Source organism: Amblyraja radiata, chromosome 8 (genome assembly GCF_010909765.2).
Source record: "Amblyraja radiata isolate CabotCenter1 chromosome 8, sAmbRad1.1.pri, whole genome shotgun sequence".
NCBI classification, from domain to species: Eukaryota; Metazoa; Chordata; class Chondrichthyes; order Rajiformes; family Rajidae; genus Amblyraja; species Amblyraja radiata.
The window spans coordinates 47,102,022-47,111,329 of NC_045963.1; positions in this window are offsets into that span (position 1 = coordinate 47,102,022).

Below are 9,308 nucleotides of genomic sequence, written 5' to 3' on the forward strand. Positions count from 1 at the left end.
CCTTCATGCAAACTAAAACCCAGTAATCCCAACCTGAACAGGCCGGTGGTAGACACAATATGCTGGAATAACTCAGCGGGACAGGCAGCATCTCTGGAGAGATGCATTTTGTGTCTATCTTCGGTATAAACCAGCATCTGCAGTTCGTTCATTAACAGGCTGGTGAATGTGTTCTGATGCAGCAGAGATTCTTTATGGTTACTGGTTGTCTTTTCTGATCTAATGCAGTCCCTAATTTCCTACGCAAACGTTTTCTCCCCAAATTTTTAGCCTGTGAATGATTTGCACTCTTGTCAACAATGTAATTTAAGACTCCCGTTATAGTGATGGTCTCCTAGCAACCCAGATGTTCATTATGAAGGGTTTATTGACCTTTATAGAAATATGGTACCAAGAACATCTCAGTAAAGGGTGCCAAAGAACAGCTGCTTTTTAAAAATAATACACCGTGTCTTGTTTATACAGCCTGGGGCGTCTGGCAAGTGTGTTCTGGGGATCTGATAAAGCAGTAAATTCTATGGAGACAGCGTGCACAATGCAAAAAGTGCCACCTCCTTCGATCAAGTTCTCCAGGCATCAGCATGGGGAAATAGTAGAAAAACAGTTAATCAAACAGCCTAATACTTCAATACAAATGCAAGACCATGCAATTGTGCGTGTGATAGAGAGAAGGTACAAGAATACTCCCAAAAATGACGGGAATAAATTATAGGGAAAGGTTATAAAAAGTCCTTCTCTGCAGACTAGAGAGAATGCTTCAGAGGTGCCTCTCCTAGTGCGCATATAATATTAGGTTGATTTATGTAATGACAGACACAAGACATGACCAAAGTATGACAGAGAGATCAATTGTAAATTGAAGTTTGTGAAAATTAAATTTTAAACATATGTCAACTTGTTTACTCAATGGGTGACATGTTTGATTTGATTAATCTGCCTTGTCAAGTGAGCTGAATGGTGGCCCTGTATGAAACCCAGTTGATTTGTGGAATGGGAGAGGTACAGAAATTGTGAATCATGTTGATATTTTCTGTGCTTGCTTTTTGCTACAGTAGGTGACTAGAAATTAGTCAGAGATCCAGCTCACTGTCCATTTCCAAGCAGTTCCATAATTTAATGAGAAAGGGTGGTTGACTAAAGGCTCTGATTAGACTCCCAACAATAAACACTGACAGTACAGTACAGACCCAGCTCAAAAACCTCCACAGATTGGAAAGTTTCAGAAATCTAGTCATCTGCAATTCCCTAAAATACTTACAATATGCCTTGTCTTCAGCTTTTAATATGTTGTATCCCAGAATATTATCATTCAAATTAAATGTATTTAATTTACATTTGAAATATTTGATGTTTTGTGGATTTATTGTTAAAATAATATTTTGGCAGATTTATTTGATTTGTATCTTCCTTGTCTTCCCGTACCCTCCTCCCGCAACCTCTAGTTCCCTATCGCTTCAACCATTTTGGTTGCTCTCCTGTATGTCCTTTCAAATGCTGTTAGAGCTTCCTGTTCTGCTATCCAGTCCACCATCTTCAGCATCTTGGTATCATTTGCAGATTAAGCCGTCATGTCACCAGAAAAAAGGTAATTTGGGATGATCCTAAAGTCTGGGTGTTCTCAAAGTGAAGCTGGATCCAACCTGCTTTTTTTGTTCCTTTTTTGCATATTTTTCATTCATTTGTTCTTTCTCTCTACATCACCATCTATATCTCTAGTTTCCCTTTCCGCTGACTCTCAGTCTGAAGAAGGGTCTCGACCTGAAATGTGACCTATTCCTTTTCTCCAGAGAAGCTGTCTGACCCACTGAGTCACTCCAGCTTTTTGTATCTATCTTCGGTTTAAACCAGCATCTGCAGTTCCTTCCTGCACCTTCATGTCAATTATTGCTGTGACAATGAATTCTTGGGTCAAAATTACAAAACTGCTTTAGTTTATTGGGAAGTGGCTGAAAAGAAAATGTAAGGTACTTTCCTCTGTTGCAATTTTCCTCTTTCCTCATTCTTCACAAAAGTACCTGCCATACCTCAATTAATGGTCACTCTGTGAGAAAGGAAAGGGGAGAATACACATCAAAAAGCTGCACTGGGAATGACCCGAGGACATGAAATGTGTTACATAAATGCTCTAGTGGTGGCAGGCTATACAATAAGTGGAATCAATTGACTGCTAAATGAGTAGAATACTGAGACTCTCTGGGGTATTTGTGGAAAAAAATATTTATGGTATTGCCAGCAAAGGCAATACTTACTGCCAGCTGTGCAGGAAGGAGCTGCAGATGCTGATTTACACCGATGATAGACACAAAATGCTGGAGTAACTCAGCGGGTCAGGCAGCATCTCTGGAGAAAAGGAATAGTTGACGTTTCGGTTCGAGACCCATCTTCGGACTGAAAGCTGCCTGACCCGCTGAGTTACTCCAGTATTTTGTGTCTATTTATTGGCAGCTGTTGTTTGCTGTTGAGAAGGAAGTTTCCAGCAGTGTTCTTGAACGATATTGTGAATGGTATGCACAGCATCTGTGTCGTGAGAGTAGTGGAGAGAGTGTGGGTACACCACATTTGTCCCACCTCCTGCGTTTGGCCCGTATCCTTCTAAACCTTTCATATCGATATACCTGCCCAAATGTCTTTTAAGTGTTGTTATAGTACCTGCTCAACTACCTCATCTGGCAGCTCGTTCCATATATTCTTCACCCTCCATGTGAAAATGTTACCCCTCAGGCTCTTATTACTTTTTTCCCCTATCATCTTAAACCAATGTCCTCTGTTTCTTAATTCCCCTACCCTATCTATTCCCCTCATGATCTTATACACCTTTATAAGATTACCCCTCATCCTTCTGCTCTCCAAGGAAGATAGTCCTAGCCTGCTCCAACCTCTCCCTATAGCTGGGCCTCTCTAGTCGTGGCAACTTCCTAGTGAATCTTCTCTGCACTCTTTCTAAAGTAACTACATCTTTCCTATGGCAGGGTGACCACAACTGAACACAATACACAAAATGTGGCCTCACCAATGTCTTGTACAACTGTAATGTAACATCCCAACTTCTATACTTGGTACCCTGACTGATGAAGGCCAATATACCAAAAGCCTTCTTGACTACTCTATCTACCTGTGATGCCACCTTTAAGGAACTATGTACCTGCACTCCTCGATCCGTCTGCTCTACAACACTCCTCAGGGCCCTGCCATTCACTGTGTAGGTCCTGCCCTGGTTTGACTTAGTGAAATGCATTGCCTCAGACTTATCTGTATTAAACTTCATTAACCATTCCTCAGCCCACTTGCCCAACTGATCAAGATTGGAAAGTTGGTCAAGATCCTGTTGTAATTTTTGACAACCAGCTTCGCTAACTATGATATCACCCACTTCCTAATCATGCCTTTACATTCTCAGCCCCTATTGATCCAAATGCATACCTATCTGATCCCTCAGATTACTCTCCAGTAACCTGCCTACCATAGATGTTGGGCTCACCATTCTATTGTTTTCAGGCTCTTCCTTGCAGCCCTTCTTAAATAGAGACACAACATTAGCCAGCCTCTAGTCTTCCGGCACCTCACCATGCCTAATGATGATTCATATATCTCAGATAGACACAAACACTGGAGCAACTCAGCGGGACAGGCAGCATCTCTGGAGAGAAGTAATGGGTGACGTTTTGGATCGAGACCCTTCTTCATATGTATATCCCAGCTAGGTTCCATGCAATTTCTTCTCTAGCTTTCCACAGTGTCCTGGAATATATCTGATAAGGCCCAGGAGATACCTTAGTTTGCTTTAGGACGTTTAGCACCTCCTCAGCCGTAATACGGATGTCCTCAAGATTTGCATTATCTGTCTGCAGTTCCCCCATCTACATGTCCTTCTCCATGGTGGAAACAGAGGAGATCTTGTCCATCTCCTGCATCCCCACACAGAGATGACTGCTTGGTATCTGAGGGGCCCTATTCTCTCTAATTATTCTCTTTCCCTTAATGTCCTTGATATTATCTGCCAGAAAATCTCCTGCTCCCATTTAGCCATTCTGGTTTCCTTCTCGGGTGGTCCTCAGTTCCCGAGACCCTTCCAGGGATACCCTTGATCCCAGCCGCCTTCATCTGTCCCATGCCTATTTTTCCCTGACCAGTGCCTCAATTTCTCTCGTTATCCAAGCTTCCTCACTCCCACACCCCTTTCCCTTCACTCTAACAAGAACATGCATGCCCTAATATATCGTCATCACACTTTTAAAAGCATCCCACTTTTCGGACATTCCTTTCCCAGCAAGAAACCTACTCCAATCAACTTTAGTAAGTTCCTGTCTAATACCATCAAAGTTGGTGAAATGGTTAAATAGACTATGTCAGCTAAAATTGAGTTGTCAGCACCACATTTCAAACCCTATTTAGGAAAACAAGTAGATGTTTTGGAAGTTTGTTTAAGAAGGAACTGCAGATGCTGGAAAATCGAAGGTAGACAAAAATGCTGGAGAAACTCAGCGGGTGAGGCAGCATCTATGGAGCGAAAGAAATAGGCAACGTTCATTGGGTCGAAACCCTTCTTCAGACTGATGTTTTGGAAGAATGTGGAGGCTAACTTGAAGGGACCAGTAAATCATGAGGCCACCCGCGAGGTCACTAAGAAAACTTTCGCCCTCCTGGAGACATCCGAGACTAGCTCGGTGTCAGATAGGACACATAACTCACGCCATTATGGTACCAAAGAAGATAGCTACATTTGACACGTAATCACCTGTTGTTCTTAGAGATAAATTTATTATATAAGTGCATGCTTCCACTGTTAGAGTAGAGCTTCATCTTCAGAGGGAGGGGTGGGGGGAGGAGAGGGAGAGAGAGAGAGCTTCATCTTCAGAGAAAAGAATCTCACCCAGAGAGAGAGAGAGAGAGAGCTCAGACTGTGGTGTGAGCCGGTGACAGACTGTGCGGACAGAAGTCTCAAATACACAGAGGGGCGTGAAACCTGTTATTTTGTATTGTTACATTATTGATAATTTTGCTGTATTTTACTTGTATTTTGCTTTAATAAATAGTTATCTGTGCTCTTCAGGATGTGCTTTCTCCATTCATTGATCCGAATCCTTATATTTTGTTATGGTTGGCTTTGCCCCAGTTGAGAACTTTAACTTGTGGGCCTGCCCTGTCTTTATCCATAACTGTTTTAAAGCTAAAAGAACAGAAGACGCGGATCCCAAAAGGCTCAACCATCAGTACTGAAGTCACTCATCCATCCCAAATTCCAATTAAGCGTTGCCCTTTCCCTTGTATGGCCCTCTACATATTGCCTGAGGAAACCTTCCTGAACACATTTGACAAATTCCACCCGTCTAAGTCTTTGTTACCACGACAGTCCCAGTTTATACTGAGAAAATTAAAATCTCCAACTATGACAACTTTATTAATCTTGCAGCTGCCTGCAATCTCTTCTTCTAATTTCTGTTGACTGTTTGGGGACCTATGGAGCACTCCAAACAAGGCGATCATCCCCTTTTTATTTCTCAGCTTCATCCATATAGCCTTGCTGAATGAAGGAATGTCATCTTGATTGCTGTCGTGACATTCTTCTTGACCAATAACGTAACACCCCCTCCTCTTTTTCCCCACCTCTATCGCTCCTGTAGCACCTGCACCCTGGAACACTGAGCTGCCTGTCCTCTCCCTCTCTTAGCCAGGATTCTGTAATGGTTACAACGACCCAGTCACACGTACCTATCCTCGCCCTGAGTTCATCCGCCTTGACAACCATGCCTCTTGCATTAAAATGTACTCAAGAGAGAGTTAGATATAGCTTTTAGAGTTAATGGAATCAAGGGATATGGGGAGAAAGCAGGAATGGGATACTGATTTTGGATGATCAGCCATGATCATATTGAATGGCGGTGCTGGCCCGAAAGGCTGAATGGCCTATTCCTGCGCCAATTTTCTATGTTTCTATTTTCTAAAATAAATGCAATTCAATGCCTTAATTTTATAAGCTGCCCAATTAGCCAATTTTAATCATTCAACCAATCCAATGGCTGCCTTTGGAAATCAGTTTGCGTGTGGCCTCACACTTGCAATGAAGCAGACCCCAAGACAGAAAGTTTGGTATGCGAATGGCAATGAGAATGAGAATGGGAAGGGGAGTTAATATGGTTAGTAATCAGAAAATCCAGCAGGCCTTCGCAAACAGCGCAAGTGCTTGGCAAAGCAGTCGCCTGGTCTATGTTTGGTTTTGCTGATGTACACGAGGCCACATGGGGAGCACCAAATGCAGTCGAGGCCAGAGGTGATGAGATCAGTAATGGTGTGGAAGATGGTGGGCTGCTGTTTGTCTGTCATGGTTATAAAAGGTTCTCCCGACGTGGCGTCCTATACATCAGTGACACCAAGCGTAGATGAGGCCATCGTTTTCGACAAACACTTGCGTTCGGTCTGCCGGGGCCTGCTGGGTCTCCCGGTTGCTAACTATTTTAACAATCTTTTCCATTCCCATTCTCGCACCGATCTTTCTATCCTGGGCCTCCTGCATTGTCAGAGTGAGACCATACGGAAACTGGAGGAACCACACTTCGTATTCATATTACAACACAATGGCATGAATATTACATTTTCCAATTGTAGGTAACTAACCTACAAAAAAACCCTCCTTTCCCCCCTTTTCCGCCCCCCCCCCCGCCTGTGCCCCACCTGGATGCACATATTTCTCTCTAAAATCTTATGCCAATCAAAAAACCCTCCCACCAGTTTCTACCTATCACTTGCCAGACTTTGTCCTATCCCCACCTCCCTTCCAGCTTTCTCCCCCCTATTACAATCAGTTTGAAGAAGTATCCCGACTTGAAACATTGCCTATCTGTGCTGCCTCATCCATCAAATTACTCCAGCACTATGTGTCTTTTGGTTGGAAATGGTCTCAGTGTGGTCTTCATTTGTCTCTTGGTTTCCCTTATGAGTTTTCACAGGTCATATCTAGGGTCATATCTAGATTTCCTGCACAGATCGGGGTTACCTGACTTGACTGTCTCAGACTTGTCTGATGATGTCTGTAATAGCAGCGACAAAATCATTTAGGTTTTACACCAAGTCCTCGAATATGGACCAGTCCACCACCGACTTCAAACAGGCATGTAGGAGCTCATATGTTTGATCATACTTGCATTGATTGACTTTCTGTACTGGATCCTTGGGCTTGTTTTGCTTGTGAGCAGAGAGAAGGAGCATGGCCTGGTGGTCAGATATTCCAAAATGTTGTCGGAGGGTGAAAGGTCTTGAACCGAAATGTCACCCATTCCATCCCTCCGGAGATGCTGCCTGTCCTGCTGAGTTCCTCCAGCTTTTTGTGTCTATCTTCAGGGGAAGGATGAGTAGGTTGCGGTAGCATGGTGGTTGCGTAGCAGCAAGGGTGATGCTGGCTCTTCTGTGACTCTTCTACCATAAAATGTGACAGCTTTACTGAGCTGCATTGAGAGCCACACAACTGCTGCTTCAGTGCTTTGTGTCTGAATGCAAACCACCCCGCTAGTGTTTCAGATACTAGTTTGATTTATTTCCCCATTCTTTGAGGAAAACCCTTTTAAGACAACAGTGGATTAGCACACAAATGTAGGCGAGTCCCATTTCCCAGCCAATTATCTGCTTATTACCAACCTGCTATCAATGGGAGCTCGCTGTACACAAACACCAACACTTTGTGATGGTGTGAGGTCATGAAAGGTTAGGAAATAGAAACTCTTTCTTCTTCTTTGTCCTTTAATGTGCAGAGAGGATTGTTTCTGCGGTACCTCACACAGCTCCTCCGTTGGTGGTAACTAGTGATCATTCCCCTGCCTGTTCTTTTAATAACTAAATTCCACATTAACTTGTTTGGTTGTGGTGGGACTTGCCATGTAATGCAAAGTGTTGGATTTCCCTTTGGAGTCAATTGTGACAACCATGCAGCACAGTGCAGCAAACTTTTATTTTAGGAGAAATTCCTCCCACCGATGCTTTGATGTTTTGCTTATTGAAGCTGGCAGGGACTGTATGTACTCACAGTAAACACTGTCTGAGGGACCTTGGGCCAGACAGTCATTCTCTGTCTGAAAGCTTTGCTCTGGAGCTAAAATAACACAGTTGAGAAGTCCAAATACTTCAAGTCTCTTGTGTTAATAAAAGCTTTTCTTGTCTGTGTTTGTCTCCGTTTCTATCTGCCAAATGTGTGCACATGCACCAACCCCGTCCCTTCTCCCAGGCAATCCAACCACTCTAACTACTCACTGGAATCAAGCCAGCTCCTGCAGCTGACACACACACAAACCTGGATTAATGGGGCAAAATCAGCTTCAATCAACCTGAGCAAACTGCTTAACTTATGGTTTTCCAATTCTTTCTTCCTTTTGAATGGAACTATTGTATAGTCACACACTCTTGGCTGGTTATTATTTTTTCTCTAATCTGCTTGACTGTTCACTAAGATAGTTCATGATGTTAGAATGACAACTATGATTTGCCTCCTCAGAAATGAGGAGATATTTCTTCACTCACAACACAGTAACAGTTATACCCAAGGTTTGTGGAAGATCAGCTGTTAATTACACTCCAACAACACCAACACCTTGTGTAGGAAAGAAGTGTAGATGCTCGAAGATGGACACAAAATGCTGGAGTAACTCAGCGGAACAGGCAGTATCTCTGGAGAGAAGGAATGGGCGACGTTTCGGGTCGAGACGCACATTACTGATTCCAAGAAGAATTAAACCATTTTGGCGGTCTCGTCTCAAGAACGACAACTGGACTTTTAAACAAATCTTTATTGGAAAATTCACTTTTCAGTAAACAGGTTCTCTCGACACGTCTGGCCACATCGGTGGTCAGCACTGAACTGCCGCGCGAAAGCAAACCCACGCGAAAACAAGCAGCCCCTCCCGAGTCACATGACCGCGGCTTCCGAACGCCGGGTTCGATACCTGCGTGCGCCAGTAGGCGCCGCAACACTATATCACAATTTTGGAGTAAAATGAATTTAGAGTGTTGGACAGGCGTGAACCGCCGAAGGGTCCAGACTCGAAAAGTTCCCTCAGCAGATGCTTCCTGAGCCCCTGAATTCATCCAGCACTTTGTATGATGATCAAGATTCCAACGTCTACAGTTTCTTGTGGCTCCGTGACCTTGAATAACGGAGAGGGCTTAAGAGATTAAGAGGGCTACATTCTTATGAGATTAAAATGCCCATACACTCAATCCTGGTTAAAGGAAACAGAAACTATATCAATGCTGTTGCCAGCCAGCGGAGCATCAGTCTTTATAACAAGAGAAATCGAATATAGGAGCAAAGAGGTCCTTCTGCA